This window comes from Spermophilus citellus (assembly GCF_964194105.1).
Source record: "Spermophilus citellus genome assembly, chromosome: 7".
Taxonomy (NCBI): domain Eukaryota; kingdom Metazoa; phylum Chordata; class Mammalia; order Rodentia; family Sciuridae; genus Spermophilus; species Spermophilus citellus.
The window spans coordinates 93,403,340-93,425,078 of record NC_138188.1 but is presented as its reverse complement, the minus strand read 5'-3'; positions in this window follow the sequence as shown (position 1 = coordinate 93,425,078).

Genomic DNA, 21,739 nt, shown 5'->3' with positions numbered 1-21,739 from the left:
TGCCTTAGGAAAGGATGAGGTCTCATGACCACTCCTGGCCAAAAAGTAGCAGGTAAAACAATTTCACTTCCAGACCAACCGTGTAATTGTTGGTGCTAGCACCCCCAGTGTTCTCTCTTCCCTTTGTCTCAGCAACCACTTTAAATGATTAAGGTGAGAGCTGATCCATCAGTCCCTAAGTGACTATGACAAGCACAACTTCTCTGTTGACCCACAGTTGACATGTTCATTTCTCATTCAGACATACAGCCTATTTTAAGCAACAAAGATCTGGGAGATGCTTGGTACTGCCACAAAATCTAATTGATTTTGACTTATAAAAGAATCAATGGGGAAGGTGAACAGAAGGCGAGGGGCAGTTTTTTTTTTTTTTTTTTGGTTACAGAATCACCAAAATTATATAATTATGGGTTCATAATTTTAGGGGCTAGATATTAAAGGTACTTAAATTTGTTTCTCTAATATTTTTCAGGACTGGAAATTGACAATAAATTAATAACTAAAATATACAATAAAGAGAAACTCCTGGGGGGGGATGTACCAAGTATATATCCACAGGTATATATACTTGGTACATTTGTAAAGGTTATTTTATAGAAGAGAAAACTCAAAAGGTTAGCAAAAATATAAAATGATGCCCAAACACATTAGTAATCAGAAAAATGTAAATTAAGAAAAGATATCACTTTACACCTATTATCATTGAAATAGAAAACTGGATAATTGTTGGTGGTTGGGAGGAATGTGTGAATCCTCTAGAATGGCTGATGGGAAAATTGACTAACAGTCTTTGCAGAGGGCAATTGGTCACTACATAGTCAATTTAAGAATCCTTGAAACTAGTTATGGTGTAAAAAGGTCTGAAATAGAATAAAATAGAATGAGATAAACCATTTGTGCAAATTAACAGATATATGCAGAACAGTATACATTTCACAAGTATATACAAGAGGATTAACATTAAATCAATTAGGATGTTTGCCAATGTCAGCATAGGGCAAAGGGAGTAAAGAAGGAGGATAAATGAAAATAATAAAAGCCGTAATGATAATGAGCCACAAACTGATTAACAGCACCATCTGTACTAGAGATCTCCCCGCAAATAAGTAACTTTATTTTTTTTCCTCATCACAACCAAAAATGAGTTATGACTAGGAAGCAAATAATTTTTTTTAGTAATGTCATATGGCCAAATATTTTAAACCATTGAAAGAAACCCTGAGGAAAATCCCCAGGATCCCTTGAGCACAAGTAAATGTCAGGGACCAAAATGGAATGATATTATAACCTATAAGCTGTAGTATGCTGATAAATGTTTGACAATTGTTCTGTATGGGAGGAATAAGGACTCTTTTTTTTTTTTGGTGAGATTTGCCAATTTCTGTGATGTAAATACTCTCCTTGTGGTTGATTTTAAACTATCAATGATTTAACAAGCATATGGCAAAACTTCTAAAACTTAGCTATGGGCCTGAGAGGAGCATGTTCCAGCATGTTCCACTGCCTTGGAGATTACAGAATTAAAACACTGGACTATTGATTAAAATACAGATCTTCCCAGGTGTAGTACACAAAATAAATACTTAGAAGTTTTATTTCCATAATCTCTCAGAAAGTAACTCATTTGTCTTGCATTGAATCTTTAATCTGAGCTAAGGGAAATTTTTCTATCTTCAAATTGAAATATTTAATTATTTCAAAAACATGAGTCTCATTTTTTAATGGAGGTTGTCTAGAACTGAATAAAAAATCCTGACTCTTAGCTGGTATATTTTTTTCCTACCCACAGAGAGCACAGTTGAATTGTTGAATATTTGTACAACTTGGGCAAAAGACCTTATATTCATTTAGTAATACAGAAAGCCTGAACCAACCTTTGCATAAATGTTTTCAGTTTTCCTCCAAATATATTGATATTCCTCAACTTTCTTGACCATCCAATATTATGGGTAATTCCAATATACTCTACTTTGAACATTCAATTTTCTCCTTTTTTGAAATTTTGTTTTCCAAACAAGGTAGCAAAAGTTACATAATTCTCAGAATACCAGTTTCCTCTCATATTAAGTGAGAATCAAATGAGAACAGTGCAACATCCTCAAAGACCTTTTATGAAGACTACAGTTGGAAGCATCAATAGAGTCCTTGTACATAATTTATGCTTACATATTAGTTTCTTCTTCTTCTTGGATTGCTTATTGTAATACAGCTTTCTGGACTAAAACAACAAGAGCACAATTGGTTTCTAACCTAGCTTTCCTGCTATCTTCTTTGCTAACAGCTGGTTTCCTCCAAAAGAACATTTTTTTTTCACACCCATCTTTTAAAAATGTGTCCTCTCCTGCAACCAGAAAATCGTTACAGAAGCTATTTGAGCACACTTTTTTTTTCCTACAGACACAAAGAGCTGAAACTTATGATATTCCTCACAAAGAGTAAGAACCATTTAGTTTGGGTTGTTCTCATCAAGTCAGGTGCTATAAATTAGGGGACATCTTGGAAACTGGGAGCATTTTTCACTGATATTAGAGACATGGAACTCAGGCACTCAATAAGAAGGAGCCAAGGATGCTAGATAGCCAAAAACACACAGGAAATCTCCTCTTGTACAATTTTTTAATGTCCCATAGTATCAAACCCACTACAAGAAGAAATCAATAATACTTTAGTAGATAAAATACTGAAAAATGCACATATTTATGCAAGAAGTCAATGTAATATAAGAAAAGAATACTATATAGAGAGAGGCTTAAATGGAATGAAGACACTCTTTCTGAAATTATTGAAAAATTTACTTACTTTCTGCATCCTACATAATCAATGTATTAAAGCATTTCCAAGTACATATTGTTAGAAATAGTTTTGGTGCCAGTGTACAATTATAGATTGTTGTTGTTGTTGTTGTTGTTGTTATTGTGTGGTGGGTACTGAGAATTGAACCCAGGGCCTCAAATATGCTAAGCAAACTCTGTACCACTGAGCTACATCCCCACCCAGCCCTAGGTATGCAATTACACCACAGATTATAAATATATAATAAATTTGGGGATCCTTTTAGGTGACTTAATGCCAAATATTAAATTAACAGAGCATACCCCCGTATTTCATTACATTTCACTATAAAAATGTGTTTATATTTTCATATTCTTACCATCATATTTTTTTTGTACAAGGATAAACACTTAGGTTGTGAAATAGAATTAAAAATAATTTTTCGGAGTTGCCTGTTTTCAACTCTAACTCCAATACTATCATACAATTTTTCTAAAGCCATTTATTTTTACAATCTTTCCAATCCATTTTATGGTTCCTGTTACCCATTAAAGAATGTAGCTTTCTTTGCTGTTTTAGCTGAGACTGAACATATGCCCCAACATGTGATATGATTTCAAAATAGGAGATAAGATACTTTGCCACTCTTAAACTTATAATGTAAGAAAATTTAACACCATACTGACAATGCTGAGTTCATTGCAAGAATCATACATATTCATTATTTCCACTTCAACAATCTACATGTCTTAGCATATTATTCCTGACTTCAGCTGGGATTATTCCCTCTCGCTGCTTACAAATAAACCTTTTTTCTTAAACATAAGAGTAACACTAGCCAGGGACAGTGGCATATGCCTGTGATCCCAGTGCCTCTGGAGGCTGAGGCAGAAGGCTTACAAGTTCAAAAGTCAACCTCAGCAAAAGTGAGATGCTAAGCAATTTAGTGAGATTCTGTCTCTAAATAAAATACAAAATAGAGCTGGGGATGTGGCTCAGTGGTGAAGTGACCCTGAGTTCAGTCCCCAGTACCCACCCCCTCCAAAAAGAGAAATACTAAATTTTATTCTAGTGTCTATCTATACCACTTGCAATGGACTGAATGTTTGTGTCTCTCCTCCACCCCCCAAATCATATGTTGAAATCCTAACTTTCCATGTGATGGTACGAGGAGGTAATGCCTTTGAGAAATAATTTAGGTCATGAAGGTGGAACCCTCATGAATGGGGTTAGTAAGAGATCCCAAGAACCTCTCTGGCCCTCTTCCATTCATATGAGGATACAATGATAAGTTTGTATTCTGTAATATCAAATACCTGAAAAGGTTCCCTCACCAGAACCCAACCATGCTAGAAATCTGGTGTGGGACTTCCAGCCTCCTTAACTGTGAGAAATAAATGTTTGTTTAAGCCACCCAGTCTATGATAGTTTTGTTATAGCAACAGCCCATATACACTAAGATACCATTGCTTCAGTTTCTCTGTGTTATATAGAATGACTTTAGATATTCAAATCTATTTGTTCATAAAGAAGTTTCTGGTATCTAAACACTTCATTATCTTTAATTTAGTTAAGTCTGAACATTTACATATTGGAATATAAAATTTATTTCAAATTTTAAAAAATTCTTCTTTGTGTAATAGGACATTATATTGATTTTTTTAAATGGTATAATTAGGTTACATTATTGATAAATTTTATTTTGGCATAGGAAAAAAGGGGATTACAAACATTTGTTGTAAGGAGCATTGAGCCCAATGGGGCCAAGGACCATGAATTTAAGGGAATATTTATAAACATAGGCTCTTGTGAGTCTTTAAGCAAATTGTAGCTGTAAGGCCAATCCTCATTCTGTGAGGAAGAGGCCAAGTGAATGGTCACAAATAGCTAAACAGTATCTTTGCCTTTAATTCTCCTGCATTGTCAAACAGACAAACAAACAAAAAACACTGTCTTCCAGTAGATTTGTAAGAATAAAATCATAGCTAATTACTACACATTAGTTACAATGAGAAAGAAAAAGAAAGAAGGAAGGAAGGAAGGAAGGAAGGAAGGAAGGAAGGAAGGCCAACTGCTGGTGAGAATGTGGAGCAAATGAAATACTCATTCATTGCTGGTGGGACTGCAAAATGTACAGTCATTTTGAAAAATAGTTTGGCAGCTTCTACCAAAGTTAAACATAGTCTTTTCATAATTCCAACAATCATGCTTGTAGATATTTACCCAACTGATTTACAAATTTATGTTTACACAAAAATCCACATGTGAATGTTTATGTCAGCTTGACTCATAAGCAACGAAGATTTTCCTCAATGAGTTATTAGATAAACAAACTGTAGCATAAAGACACAATGAAATATCATCAATGATAAAAAAGAAATGAACTCTCAAATCACAACAAAGATATAGTTGTATCTTAAATGTATACTACAAAATGGAAGAAGTGAATTTAAAAAGGTATATGCTCTATGATGCCAGTTATGAGATATTGTGGAAAAGACAGAACTATGAAAACCATAAAAAGATTAGTGGCTACTGGGGGAACATAGAGGGTTGAATAATGAAGCATTGAGAATTTTTTAAAGGCATAGATTCTTTATGATAACTGCAAATGTGGATACATGACACTGCATTTGTCAAAACACACAGACTTGTGGCACAAAGAGTCAAATGTTTTCAAATTAAAAAAAAATATTTAGATGATCTGAAATCCAAGGATGGAATGCAGACTGTAATAAAAACAATCTAATTGTATATGAAACAATCTCTCTGAAGAAGGTGGGGAGCAGGCAATGACCTAAGTAACTTTAGAAATGAGTGGAATCTCTGACGCTAAATTTAAAAAAAAAAAAAACTGGACATAAAAAACTGTACTTTAGTTGATAGAGTTGTTTGTGACCAGGGTACAAGTTAACAATTCTTATATCACTCACTTTACCACTGGAATTATATAATTGAATACAGATGGTGAATAACAGGAGCCAGTTTTCTTGTTGCTGAGAATTTGCAAGTAATCAAAGAAAAGAGACTATAGTGCTCTATATGGTAATATAGTTGGAGACATCAATATGAACTCGTTTACTAATATAGATGTAGATGTTTGAATTTGAAACTGTTTATAGATATGCAAATGCAAACTCTAGTACATGGCTTAGTATAACACATATCTCCTTATTCTCTTTTTTTTAATTATTTTATTGTTGGTTGTTCAAAACATTACATAGTTCTTAATATACCATATTTCACAGATTGATTCAAGTTTTCTGAGAGAAACTTAAAGCAATGATAAGTTAGTAACAACAAGCACACCTAGCACCCAGGTCTTGAATCCCAATATCATTCCAAATAAATGCAACCATTAGAAAAATTGATGAATCTAGCACTAGGCAGGAAATATTCAAGATGAGCCTGAACTTAAATACAGTCATAGCTACATAATAATGTTCTGGTCAATGATAGACTGCATATATAATGGTTTGTCTATAATATTATAATGGATCTGAAAGATTCCTATTGCCTAAGTGACAGCATAACCATTATAATGTTGTCATAGCTCGATGAATTACTCATGTGTGTGCAGTGACACTGGTATAAACAAACCTACTCTGTTGTCAGTTGTGTAAAAGTATAGCAAATACAAAATATACAGTACATAATACTTGATAATAAAGAGCTATCTTTCTGGTTTATGACTTTACTGTACTTTCTATCTTCATTTAAGAGTTAACATAAAACAGACTTAGCAGGTCTTTCAAGAGGGATTCCAGAAGAAGGTGCTGTTATAGAAGACGACAGCTGCATGCATGTTATTGCCATGAAGACCTTACAGTGGGCAAGAGGTGGAGGTACTGACGATCCCAACCCTATGAAGGCCTAGGTTAATACATGCTTTTGTATTAGTTTTAAACAACAACAACAAAAAAGTTTAAAAAGAAAAAAATTAAAAGTAGAAAAAGCTTATAGAATAAGAAAATTAGAATATTCTATTTAACTGTACAAAGTATGTCTTATGCTATTATTACAAGAGCCAAAAAGTTAAAAGCTAAAATTTTATTAAATAAAATAATTACAGTATGGTTAATTTATTACTGAAGAATTTTTTTGTTTATGAATTCAATGTAGCTTCAGCGTACAATGGTTTAGGAAATCTACAGTAGTGTGTAGTGATGTCATGGGCCTTCACATTTACTCACCACTCTCCTAATAAATACCCTGTGTAATTGTACCATTTTAAATCTTATACAATATTTTTTTCTGGGACTTTTCCATGTCTAGATACCAAATACTTATTATTGTGTTACTGCGGGCTATGGTATTCAGTGCAGTAACATGGTGTACAGATTTATAGCCTAGAAGCAATTGGCTATACCCTGTAGCATAACTGTACAGGGTGAGCTATACCATTTAGGTTTGTGTAAGGAGGCATTATGATCATTGCACAATGATAAAATTGCCTAATGACACATTTTTCATAATCTATCCTTAACATTAAATGGATGCATAACTGTATAAAATGTAAAACTGAAACACTTTTAAACAAAAATTAGGAAATCTTCAGGAACTAGGGTTAAGCAAAAAGTTATTAGAATTTAATATGAAAAGTGTGATCTACAAAATAAAAAATTATAAGCTGGGCCTCATCAAAATTTAAAACAATAAAAGAATGAAAAAACAATCTACAGATGAAAGAAAATATTTGTAAACAAAATATCTGCCTGTTTTAGTCAGTTTTTTTTCACTGCTGTGACTAAAAGACTTATCATTTAGAGGAAAAGTTTATTTGGGGGCTCACAGTTTCAGAGTCTTGGTCCATAGATGACCTACTGTACTCCCTTCCTTGGGGCTCAAAGTGAGGCAGAAGAGAGGGTGGAAGAGTGTGGTGGAGGGAAACAGTTCAAGACATCACTACCTCGACTCACAGGATATATACCCCAGAGGTGCACCCACAATGACCCACCTCCTCTAGCCACACCTTACCAGCCTGCAGGTAATCCCTATCAGGAGATTAACACACTGATTGGGTTAAGGCTCTAATAACCCAATCATTTCACCTCTAAGCCCTCTTTCATTGTCTCATACATGAGCTTTTGGGGACACCTAATACCTAAACCATAACACTGGCAAAGGACTAGTATCTTGAATATCAAATCTCCAAAAGTTAAAAAGAAAATAATATAATAAGGTAATAGGCAAAAGGTATGAAGACACATGCATCCAAGATAATATAGAGATAACAAATAAGCCCATGAAAAGAAGTTCAACAATCCTGGATATCAGGGACATGGAAATTAAAACCACTATGAGAAATTAGTACACACCAATCAAAATGACTACACTAAAAAATAATGGAAACATCCAACTCAGGTGAGAATGTGAAAAAACCGAATCACCTGTACATTGTAGATGGGAACATAAAGTGATCCAACCACTCCCAAAAACAGTTGGTGGTTTTATTCAAAACAGAATATGTAACAACCATATGACTCAACAATCACATCCCTGAGCATTTATAACCTTTAGTCAAAACTTTAAAAGAATTTTTTTGTTGTTAAAAACTAATACAAAAACATGTATTAGCCCAGAGAAATTATATAACCTCAGAAATCTATTCAATAATGTTCACAGTGGCTACATTAATGATAGAGAAAAACTGGAAACCCAGATATCCTTCAATATGTGAATGGTTAAATAAACTGTGGTGCTCCCATACCACAGAATACATCTCAGCAATAAAAGAAACTGACCCTTCCCATGTAGGGCAATTTGGATAAATCTCCAGAGAATTTTATTGAGTTTTAAAGGCCAATCACAAAAAGGCTACATACTGTATGATTCTATTTATATAATACTCTTTAAAATGACAAATTATACAAATCAGAACAGCTTACTATGCCAGGGGTTAAAAGGGGTGTTGAGGAAAGTGGATGTGGCTACAAAAGGTCAACATGGAAGGAACTTTGTGGTGATGGAAATGTTTTATATCTTGACTATGTTAATGTCAATATTCTAGTGATGCTATTTTACTATAGGAATAAAGGGGTACACTGAATCTCTCTGAACTATTCCTTACAACTGCATGTGAATCTATAATTATCTCAAAATAAAAAGTGAAATTTCATAGAGAAAATACTCTCCTTGAAGGGCCAGGAAATGGAGAGGTTTTACTCTATATACAAATAATTTTGTTAGGGGCTGCTATATTACTTAAGTACTATGGAAGAAGTATGAGAATGTTTGCTTTATAGTGAAAATGTTATGGATTTGTCATTAGAAACCTTGGTTCAAATACAGCCCACCACATTTCAGCTGTGTGACCTATGACAATCTGAGTCTCAGTGTCCTCATCTACAAAACACCATATTTCTTTTAAGGTTCAAGGGAGGTAATACCTAAGTTTGATACATAAAATACTGTGTACTCCAAACCCTTGGAACTGTGTCTAGGACATAGTAAGTATTCAAATGGTAGGTAGCTGTCATGAAGGAGAATCAGAACAATTACTTAGCAAGAAACTGTTTCCTCTGTCCTCTGCATTATACTTGATAAAATGATGATCAAACAGATTTTAAAACAAGGTGTAAAATTGAAAGAGAAATCCAACTAAGTAGATATCCACAGACATAAGCATATGGACAATAAAAATGCTCTAACAAATTGTCCTTATTTTAAGGTAGTATATAGTTATAGGACATTTGGAAAATTTAAAAAGAAACACAAACAAGGCAATAATCAGAGTAACTATTGTTAACATAATGATCAATCTGATTTTTTGTTATGCATATATTTTTAGAACACTGATATTATGCTGTTTACACATTTTTCAGACATATTTTTTGATTGCATGAGTATTTTTCCATGTCATTAAATATCTTAAAACATCTCTTTCAATGTTGCTTAAATAAGCACCCATATATACAGTGGAATATTAACTATGTACCACTGGACATGCTAGTTGATTCCAATTATTTTTCCATTGTAGAAACTAATAGAAAAATTCTATTTGCATAAAACTTTGCCTGAATTGACTAGGATATAGGAATGTTTTGTATAGAAGGAATATTGAGAAAAAGAATAAGCTTTAAAATTCTTGATTTGCCTGACAAATCATTCTGTAAAGGATGATGCAGGATTTTTTTAAGAAGTTATTCTTTTGGAAGAATGCATATGTTTCCCTTGAATTAATTTCACTCTGACCATAAATTAGTGCTTTTTGAAGTTGAAGTAACAGAAACTTTGGGAGAATGTGAAAACACCTCAAAATCTATTATAACTCAGGGAAAGAACATCAAGCACATTGTGAAAAATGTCCCAGAAATTAACAAGGTGTATTTCAAAATATTCAGAGCATTCAAATGCAGGATAGTCTATTATTGTGAAAGACAGTTTGGGCCTCATGGGAAGCTCCAGCTAAACTCTAGCGCCGGAATCACTCAAGAGGCAACAGTGGAAAGACAAAATAAAAATATTTTAGGTTTTGTTTTGCTTTTATGATAAGTATGGGTCTAATGAGTCTGCTCAATTTGATCTTTCTGGATTTATAGCACTTTTCACTAGTATTTTAAGCTTTCAATCCAGTAGAGTTTATGCTAAAGCTATAAAGAGCTATGTCTCACTCCACATATATGTTCTCTTTGAGCAGGCCTGCTAGACAGGAGTTAGGGAGGTCCTGAGAAAGTGGGCCACATTGTTCTACTCTGGTCCAACTACAAATACAAGGGGAATTTAAGAAAGATAAAGATATAATCCTACCAATCTTCGAGAAAGAAACCCCAAGTTCAATAATTATATCCTGTACAGTTCAAGGTAAACCTGTTGCTTTATAAAATCAATGATACAAATCATGGATTGGTAACAGTGTTTTTCTTCACATTTGTATGTATCTTTGCTTTCTTTTTTAAATTCTGTAAATTTCTGAAATTATCAAGTGATGCAAATTGTCACCAGCAAAAATCAAAATTGTAAATTACTGATATCTATTCCTTCCCAAGACTAACATGAGGATTTTATCCTCACTGATAAGTCAAGGCTAAGTTTCCAATAAGGATTTCATTTGTGATATAGCTTTGTACTGAGTTTTATCTAGTCCCTGAGCCAATTTATTTTAAATGGTGGATTTTCTTATCTTCCCAACTAATTTTACTTTGGAAAAACTGGCTTCACTCTGATACCTCTGAGTTCTCCAAAAAATATCACAAATTAGCTAGCTCTTCAAATATAAATCGCATAGAGATTAAAAAACTCTAGAGTGATTTGACACACAGTCACAAGATACATTTTGGGTTGGTCTCATTTATTTCCCTTTTTTCTTCTGTTACTTTGCATTTTAACCACTAGGAAGATAGAAATTAAATACTTTAATCCATTGCATTATCCAATGTCCATCATGTCCATTCATGTGTTAAAATTTTTAAAAGGAAGATCTAACTAGCAAAAGGCTATAAAAAACTGTTCGGACTGTCCTGAAGGACAAAGTGCTATCTTTCTTCCCAGTACATTTTACAGTGATGAGCACACTGCTCTTGAATACAACAGGAAGCCCTTATGAAACCATTAGCTACCTATTGAAGGCCAGTTAATTGCTTTTGAATAAGAACTCAATGCCCCAATTCCCATTTCAGAAAGGCCATTTTAGGAGACAAGTTTGGGTTTTATTATTTTTTGAATTCTATGTCAGACGGTAGTTGAAATGCTAATCAACCACCTCAGAAATAGAAAGAATCCTGAAAAGACTCCCTGTAATTTATTTGGATTACTCCTACTTTTCATCAACCTGTATTTGATTCAGAGGAGAGATAAATGAAACTTAGCTCTTATGATACTATTTGAATCATGTGAACTTTTATGTTTACTATTATATATAAGTTATGTGCTCAAAGTAGGCTTAAGGTAAGAGCAGTTAATTGAATGCCTGTTAAGTGCATATGTGCCAGGTGTAGTGGAATAAAGAAGACTGAAATAGAAATAAACAGGCAATTAAAATATCAGTTGAATAGTGTAATGATGAGAATAAATCCAGGTAGCTAGTGGCAGCAGAACTAAGAAGTAAAAAAGAGACCGTACTACTAAAGAATTACATGCACAAGCTAGTATATAAGCAGGGAATCACTCCCGGAGTAGACTGGCAAAGTTCTTGGTCAAGGGAGTCAGTATATCAGGATATACAGCTGAATAAATAAGAACTCATGGACTTGGAAGCACTTTCCCAAGACTCAGGGTTTAATGTCTTAGCAAGGACCCCATGGAATGGGTAAATTCAGCTCACAGCTGGGGTAGTTCTTAGAAGCCTGGGCAATTCTCAGTAATAGTAAGACTATCCAAAGTATCCTAACAGAAGTTATATGAAGAAGTTAAGAGGCTGAGGAAGGTGGGCATGTGGAATGAATATATGACATAAGGCCCCCCCAAACCCGACAGATTATGTTCCTCAAAAAGGCCCAGAGAGCACACTGTTGATCCAGGATATCAAGAATGCTCTGGTGAAAGAAGCACCAGTACCCCTTAGAAATTCTGTGATGGCTTCCTCCACAGGCCAGGGACAAGGCTACAAGAAGCAGTAACTAGCTGGGCTGATCAAGATCCGTGAAGATAATTAGGTCTTGAAGTAACAGAAGCCAGATGGAAGCACTTACCTTTCATGATCTAGGAGGCTATAATTACCATAATGACTGGCAAGTTAGGGCCGGGGTGAGCAGCCAAGGCTGCTTGACCTACAGAAGGTTGTAGACATGACATAGTCTCTAGGGACAAAAGGAGATGTGTGGCTCACAAGGGTGCTGCTTAACACTACAACCAAATGAAGACAAGAATGGAGGGGCAGAATGCTGGGAGAGGTTGCTCAACAAAGTCATAATCACCTGCTCAATTCTTAGACCACAACAATTTTTCTCCTCTTCAACACACTGAGAGCAGAAGGAGCTTCCCTAGGGGGAAGGACTCTGTCACACCTTGGCAACCATGTACCATGACAGTACGGTCTCTGATTCCAATGGAAACATTTGACAGGCAGAGTGATCATTCCACTATTTCCCCAGGCTATGGAGTTAAGAATATCATAGTGGAAACAGCCAGAGACCTCTGAAACTCTTCCCTAAAGATTGTAATTTTTTAAATAATGTGACATTATTTTAAATGTAGCATTATTTTAATGTAGCATTACCCATGGAGGGATGTGGTAAAAAAAAACGTGTGTCCCCACTAAATATATGAAGGATGGAGGAATGGTGTTTCCTATCACATTTCAATTAATGTGCTGCTCCAGCCCCTTCAAAAACTGTATGGGGGCTGGGGATGTGGCTCAAGCGGTAGCGCGCTCGCCTGGCATGCGTGCGGCCCGGGTTCGATCCTCAGCACCACATACCAACAAAGATGTTGTGTCCGCCAAAAACTAAAAAATAAATATTAAAAATTCTCTCTCTCTCTCTCTCTCTCTCTCTCTCTCTCTGTCTCTGTCTCTCTCTGTCTCTCTCTCTCTCCTCTCTCACTCTCTCTTTAAAAAAAAAAAAAACTGTATGGATCCAGGAATAATGACTGTAGACTATCACAAAGTCAAGTAAGAATATCCTAGATTGTACCTGCTAAGCCAGACACAGGATGGTTGACAGAATAAAGTAACATGGCCTCAGATATACACTATGTAACCAATGATCGAGTGAATGTATTCTACTCAATCTTAATCAGAAAAGAGGGTCAGAAAGAGTTTGAGGTCACAGAATGCACAATCATAGTCATTTAAAATGTTTCCTTGGGATTATACTGTCCTGTACTTTGTCACAACAAAGTTCAAGAGATCCAGACTTCCAGGACATCCCACAGAACATTACATTGATCCATTACATCCATGACGTAATGATGATGGAGTGGAAGCAAGTGGGGTTTAGTATGCTGGGGCCCCTATTAAGATGCATGTACTCTAGAGGGTGAGAAGTCAACCCTACAAAAATTCAGGTGCCAGGCACTTCGGAGAAGTTTTGGGGATCCAGTGATTAGGGGACATGCTGGGACAATCCTTTCAAAGTAAAAGACAAATTTCTGTATCTTGCAACCCCTGCACATAATGGGGGCAGGGTGGGGGGGAAGCACAAAGTATTCCACCTAGGTATTTTGAATGGCATATATGGATGATGGAAGCTGCCAGCCTTATGTGGGACCCTTAGACTACATGGCACTGTAGAGTAAGTGCTTCCACCCAACATTCCTTCTCTTTCACTTGACATCAGTCTTGTACCAGGATCTGACTGCATTCCAAGTCTTGGTCAATTCTTTCCACATTTTCTATCCCCCAAGCATAGTTTAATAAAATTCTTGCATGTTTATTCACATTTTGGGCTCTGATTCATGGAGGAACCAGACTAACTTAAATACCTTAGAGAAAAATCACGAAAGAATTAATCACTGCTCATTTTTTCAAAAGGAGGTTATAATGGAAACAAAAGGAAAGACCAAAATTTACCGAATGAAGAATGATTATATAGGGAAGGAAAAGTAATGACTCAGTATGAGAAGCAGGTTCCGTAATTAAATCTTCTCCATTCTCAACTGAGTGAAACCCAGACTCCTTGACCGGAATGAGGAAGGTAATCATGGGACCAGTTACCTGATCTATTGTGTTGATCATAAAGTTAGACAATGGAATAATAGATATAGAATCTAATCAGCCACTAGTGAAATAGCACTAAGAATTGTGGCTCCAGTTCAGAAACCCTGTTGAATAAATGTTTTACCAAGATAATGAAAGGTTAGTGAAAGAAGTTAGTGGCTACCCAAGTTGAGTGTTGCAATCTTAAATTACAGGGAGGTAATTTAACCAATTTTATTGAAGTAATCTGAGGGTCAAACTTGAACCTATTTGAAATCCATCTACTTTCAAACAGTAGAAGCACTTACTCTACAGGGAAAACTATGGACTTAATATTCTCTTTATTATGGTGACTATAACAAAGGCTCAGAACATCTGTCCCTTGATAGGAAGAATTATTTAAGCAGCCACCTTAAATCTTGATTCTAATCAGAGATCTCTGGGCTATCAGCAACTTCAGCTTGTTGCATAGTTACTTTATCTTAGCCATTATTTATTGATCTGGTAACTTGAACTCACTTGCAATGATTAAATAATTCCCTTAATAGAGGCAGATATACCGGGAGATTAGTGAAATTTATGCCTCAGGGAGGCTCATTTGCATGAACCCCTCTAGGGCCCTGTTGCTGAACTGGAATTGAAAATTTTGTACTTCTCATGCAAAATGACTCCTCTCCTCCAACTACATAAGCTTCTGGCCCCACAGAGCCAAAATCTGTCCCTGGAGGGTCATAGAACAAACTAAGAAACTTGGATGTTGTCCTGAATAGGCATCTAGGTAAGGATGTCAAGTGGGATAGCAGCATGTCCCCATTTGCATTTTTAGAAAGATTACTTTGGGAACAATGTAGACAAAAGACTGAAAGAGGATCAGATCTGGAGGGAAAGCTATAAGGAAGCCATCATTGTACTCTAAGCAAGAATAAAGACCTTTTGCTCTTCACTTTACAAAAGGAGCTGGTGTTTCCTTTGAAAAAGCAAGATCCTCTGAGGCATTTCTAATTTTACTTATAAAAGCTCTCCTCCCCCACCCCATTTCAGAAGTATTATTCTTCCTCCAAGAAGCTGAGCAAATTAATTTTTTCACAGTATAATAGTCAGTCCTTGCCTTATGAAAGTGAAATATGAAGTTTTCATGCTCAACAGTGCTAACTTACTATCATAAGGAAAATAGCAAATATTTCTGTTTTAAATCGACCTTTCATTTTAAAAATAGAAAATAGGAGGTATCAGTGACATTTTTCATCCAATGAGATTTAGGTGGTGTATGATGTGTCACTAGGTAGTAAATTCAATACTGTTTTTTAAAAAAGTATACTTAGTGTATATTTTAACATTCAAAAAACATAAGAGTTCATCTGGTTGGACAAATGTATGATAATCAAGAAGGCTGAGAGAATTGAAGAGGTGTTTTTTTTTTTTTTTTTTTTTTTACCAGATTTAATCTTATTTCAAAACCATAGAAGAGTTTTACAGGCATGAGAATAAACCAAGAGATTCACTTAAGTTATTTTGAAGTTGGAAGTCTTGAAATGGATCTTCCAGATCCATTTGTTATTTTTTTCTCAATAATAAATAAGTAAAACATTTCACATTAATAGAAAAAGAATAGACTTGTATATAGCTAACTATTTTTTCACAACTATGGGGTAAAGGAAATTGCAATCTCTGCTCTATGGGTAAAGTACCAGGAAAATCTTTCCTCCTGAGGGCTGAGACAACCACAGGGCTTATGTACAATTAATTATCTAGTTTTCCTTGGAAAGTTACTGTTCTGTGAAGTACTAAGTAGAAGGAAAAGTGTTATGCAGAGCTTATGAGTATTCCTCTAAATCCCTTTACCACTAATAAATATATATATATACACACACATATATATAAACAAACATACATATAAATAAACATACATATATAAACACACACACATACATATACTGGCATGTAGATCAAAGAAAAACAAACAACTGGTGAAAATGACAAGTTGTTAGAAAGTTATAAAAGGAGTTTTTAGTTTATGCTCTTGATTTAGGGTCATTTTGGGGTGAGTTCTTTAGAATGCATCTAAACACATTTCAATTTGAATTCTTAGTGACTGGGTCTCAGGTACATATTGTTTCTAGATTCTGGAAATACTTGACAAGATTCTTGCAGACCCCTTACCAGACTTTCTAGGAAAAATAAATCAACTCTTGTTCCTATGCAGAAAAGCCAAAGGTTAAAGGGCACCAATTTCCACACTAGACACAAAAGATGGCTGGTCTGAAATCTGACTCTCCAGGCAAGAGAGCTATCTCAAATATGGCTCTCCAGGTGAGAGATCTGCCTCAAATATTGCTTCTCTTACTAATTTCCCTGCCTAATTATTCCTGACCCTTTGGATCTTACAAGGAAAATGGAATCATTGAGGCAGATAGTATCATAGGACAGGGGAGTACAAAGGAAGAACAACAAATTGCTTTGTGAAGGGTGGGAAAATAGAAAGTCTGGAGAGTTTTTTTTTTTTTTTGAAACTCTACTTTTTTAGTGTAGCTGAAATTGCCAATTATATGTGTCTCTGCATTAGATCACAAGCTATTTGGGCGCAGAGAACAGGCTCATAAGTCTTTTGTGCTGCCCAAGCCCAGTGCCTAACACATTATATATGTTGTACTCAAATGTTTGGTGTGTGTGTGTGTGTGTGTGTGTGTGTGTGTGTGAGAGAGAGAGAGAGAGAGAGAGAGAGAGAGAGAGAGGAAACCTCCTTAGAAAATTATTCTCTTTTGGTATCAAAAAGCAAAGTGAGCTGGGGCTGGGGCTCAGCGGTAGCACCCTTGCCTGACATGTGTGAGGCTTGGGTCTATTAATTTGAGATTTCCCACACCCACATTCTTCAGAATGAAAAAAAAAATGTCCTCTCATTGTCAAAGTTTCACTACATACAAAATCAGAATGTATTTATTTTCTATTCATGAAACAAAATGTATAGGTATGGGGTAAGACTTCATCTCCACTAAAGAGCTAGGAATAAAAAATAAGGCATTTGCATTCAACATTTTATCACCATCTAACAATTTGGAAAAGAGATTTCAAAACTTCAATACAAGGTGCCAATAACCATTTGTGAAACAGGCAATCAGAAAGCCTCACGTACTGTGCATGAGATGCAGAACTGTACCATGAAGGTGTGATAATTCCACCTGAGGTAGCATTGAGCAGATTTTGCTTTTATTAGGCTCAGGGGAACCCCACCAAGAGAGCTTTCTCCTATGACATTTATTGTTTACTCTGACTTAAATTGAAGTTTTCCTTAGGGGAAAAAAATGCTGCCCTAGACTGTAAAACAAATCGAATCTTTTTAAATCTAACTCTCAAAAAATAAACCAATTTCTATTTAACCTTCAAAACTCTGACTGATTAGATCAATCCTTCTTGTTAGTACCTAATATGTATCAAATTAAAGTCCTACTGATGAAATAGAACCCTTAGCAGGAAATTCAGAAGAGTTGCATTTTATTGTCAGCTACTGTAGTAAAAATTGCTGATACCTGTTCAGATCCAACTTTTACCAGGCTAGATGTATTCCCCAGCTGTAATGAGTATTGTACTTTCACAGCTGCATTCTTCTCCAGAAAATTATCTTTGGCCAATGAGGGTCACCTGGCTCATAGATGTCTGGGGAAGCTCCCAGCTCCCCATGAGACAATGGCATGAAAGCCAGCCTTCTTGTGCCCAAATGGGCAACTTTGTAGCGCCATTCATGTTCTAGAAAAACCCATGATGCCAATTACTAGATTCTATTGAATCTACTTCCTAAAGTTTGTTAACCATAAACTGGGCATGGTGGCACATGTTTGTAATCTCAGCAGTTTGGTAGGCTGAGGCAGGAGGATTGCAAGTTCAAAGTCAGCCTCAGCAAAAGCAAGGCACTAAGTAACTCAGTGAGATCCTGTCTCTAAATAAAATACAAAATAGGGCTGGGGATGTGGCTCAGTAGTTGAGTGGCCCTGAGTTCAGTTGCCAGTACTCACACCCGCCAGGCCTCCCACCAAAAGCTTGTTATCTATCGATTTTTCACCATTTTATTGCCACCCATCCAAGTTTAGGAGCATTTTTCACCTAACCAAATTGTCTCCCTGAAGCAATTTGCACCTTCCTAAAGCTCCTTTTGTAAACCATTGCTTAGACACTAAGATGCAAATTTAAACATCTACCTTACCTTATCCCTTTCTCCCCAATACACATACCTACTTAATTTCTTCAGGATTCATTCCTATTCCCTAAAAAGGGTCTGTAAACTCAAGTCAGCTCACATATATACCTCATTTCTCCCCCAAGAAAATGGGACCATGGATCCAGTCAAAGCCTTGAAATAGGTTCAGTATGACAGGATTGTGTTTGTGAACCTTGAGAGCCAAAGTTGATAGTTAAATATAATCCCTAGTGGAGTTAGAAGACTTCCATTAGTGGTAAGTGGCAGAATGAAGTAAGCCTGAGAGAACAGGTTACAAAACCACTTCCTTTTCTAAGTTAGGAAGTTAGTATTGGCAAATTAGGACTTAGTGTGTCCTACTGGTGTTTGAAGGAAGAATCTCTTGGAAAATGTCATAGGCTTGGGTTAGGATGATTGTTTCCCAGGTTTTTTATTGGAATCCTTGAAAGTTGTGATACTTAGTACTCATAAAAGTCAAACCCTTAGCTGTAAAAAGATCAAGAAAAACTTGTGCATATTTAAGTATCTAATGTTTAAAATTTTTGCCTATTAGAGAAACTGATTTGTGATTCTAATTTATGGTGTATAAAATTATTTGTCTGTTTTGTGCTAAGAGAATAAAGAAAATAACAGAGACTGAGTAATGTACTTTTAAAAATAGATTTATTTATTACATTTATGGATATTGAGAAGTCCAAGATCAAGGGACTCACATCTGGACGGTACTTTATTTGCATAATCCCATGATGGAAGGCAGAAAGGCAAGATAGTATTTGAGATCAAGAGATGGAACTTGCAGCTTCAAGACCTTTTATAATTAGCATTCATCCATTCATGAGAAAGGTTCCCTCATGATCTAAACACCTCTCATTTGGCCCCACCTCACAACACTACTGCATTGGTGGCTGAGTTTCCAACACATGCTTTTGGGGGGACACATTCTAACTGTGGCAGTAATTGAGAAACTTATTAAGCATTTGGATTCACATTGAAATCTATGTTTGTGTATTTGATATTTAATAAAACTTATTTACCTCCCACCTTCTCTTTACTTTTAGATTTAGGAGATTTATCTGTATTTGGAATGGGTTGCCATTCCATACATTAAAACAAGTATAGCAAGTAAACTTGAACAATTTAAAAACCTCTGTAGGAATTTTAGTTGTAGATCCTCCCCCTTAAACTCTACTACTACAATTTATAAATTCACATTTATAAACTATATAAGGTTTGAACATCAAACTAAAAAGTTAAGAATAAGACTTTTCAATTTTAAACTTTAATGCACTAACAAATCAAGTATCTTTAACAAGTGATAGTAGCCCCTGACATATTTTCCATGCAGAAAGATCATTCTTGAGGGGATTAGTACCTCATATTGACATACAACTCTAGATTCACATTCTTAAAAGATCAGAACACATGGCAACATTGGGCTGCATTCCTGCATGGCAAAAATGCTTTTTCCTTGGGATGGTTTTCTAGTTTCCTGTAGTCTCCTCACACACAGCACACTCATTTCCCTGTACATGCCTGGCCCTTTTAAAGTCATCTGAAATTTCAATCCTTGCATTTAGAGCAGTGGCTCTCAAACATAGGTGATTTTGCTGCCTGGATCTATTTGGCAATGTCTAGAGACATTTTTGGTTGTCACAACTAGGGGGTGGATACTACTAGCATTTAATGAATAGAGGGAAGGAAAGTGGTTAAACATCTATAATGCATAGAACAGCTTCTCCACACACACAAAACATGGAACTATCCAACCTAAAAATGTCAGTGGTGTTGAGCCCAAGAATCTTTGTGTTAGAAAAGAACATACATAAAATCTTTAGCATGGCAGAGAGATTTTGGCCATGACCTATCTGTATATCTTACAGATTCATCCATTGATATTATATGGGTCACAAATATCTTTCTCTCATTGCTTATTTATTATATAGTCCTATTTTGTACCTAGACTCCTAAAATCTTTTAAATGTTTTTTATTAGAGCATTATAGTTATACACAGTAATTGGATTCATTTGGACAAAATCATACAAGCATGGAATTTGATTTACTCCATTTCAGTCCCTATTACCCCCACCCCCATCAGTTCCCCCACTCTGTTCTCCCTCTATTCTTCCTCCTCTACCTCTTGCTCTTCCATTGACTCATTTTTGATTGGTGTTTTCTATGTATACACAAGACTGAAATTCCCTGTAGTATATTTATATATGCACATAACATGATTTTGTTAAATTCCTTCCATATTCCTCCCCTTTCCTATATTCCATATTCCCCTCTTCCCTCTTCTCCATCTCCTTCTTGGATTCCACTGATCTCCCCTCCTCTACCTTCTTTCCCTTATTTTTCTCTAGCTTCCATATGAGAGAAAACATTTGACTCTCGATTTTCTGAGTCTGGCTCATTTCAGTTAGCATGATATTTTCAAGTTCCATACATTTACCTGCATATGCCATAATATCATTCTTCTTTATGGCTGAGTAAAATTCCATTGTGTATATATACCACATTTTATTAATCCATTCATCTATTGACAGGCATCTGGGCCGATTCCATAGTTTGGTTATTGTGAATTGCATTGCTATAAACATTGAAGTGGTTGTATTGCTATAGTGTTCTGAATTTAGTTCCTTTGGATAAATACCAAGGAGTGGGATGACTAGTTCCATTACCTCGGTTCCTAAATTTTGATGAGTTTCTCTTTTCAAATTTATTTTCCTTAAGAAATCCTTTTCTGCACTGAGGTTAAAGATTCTATTTTGTTTTCTTCCAAATATATTATAAATATTTCACAGTTATGTCTTTAATCCATCTGGAATTTATGTGATGGGAATCAGAAATGTAATTTTATTTCCATATGGATACCCCATAGCTTCAATTAACATTTTATGAATTGTTCATCTTTCTCCACTAATTTGTAATACCTAATTGTATATTGAGTCTCCATATAAATTCTCATCTGTTTCCAGGCTATTTCCTGTGATATCATTACTTTCTCGGGAATTCATGATTCCTTTCTCATATTTCTTTAAAATTTACATTATTTATGAATTTTATGATCAGCCCTCTTGGAATTTTGTCAAAACTACACTATTTATCAATTGAGAAAAGATAATGATTTTCTCATTCAAAAATTATATTTCTATTTGGATTTTTCCATAACTTTCAGTAAAGTTACAATTTCTCCATAGAGGTG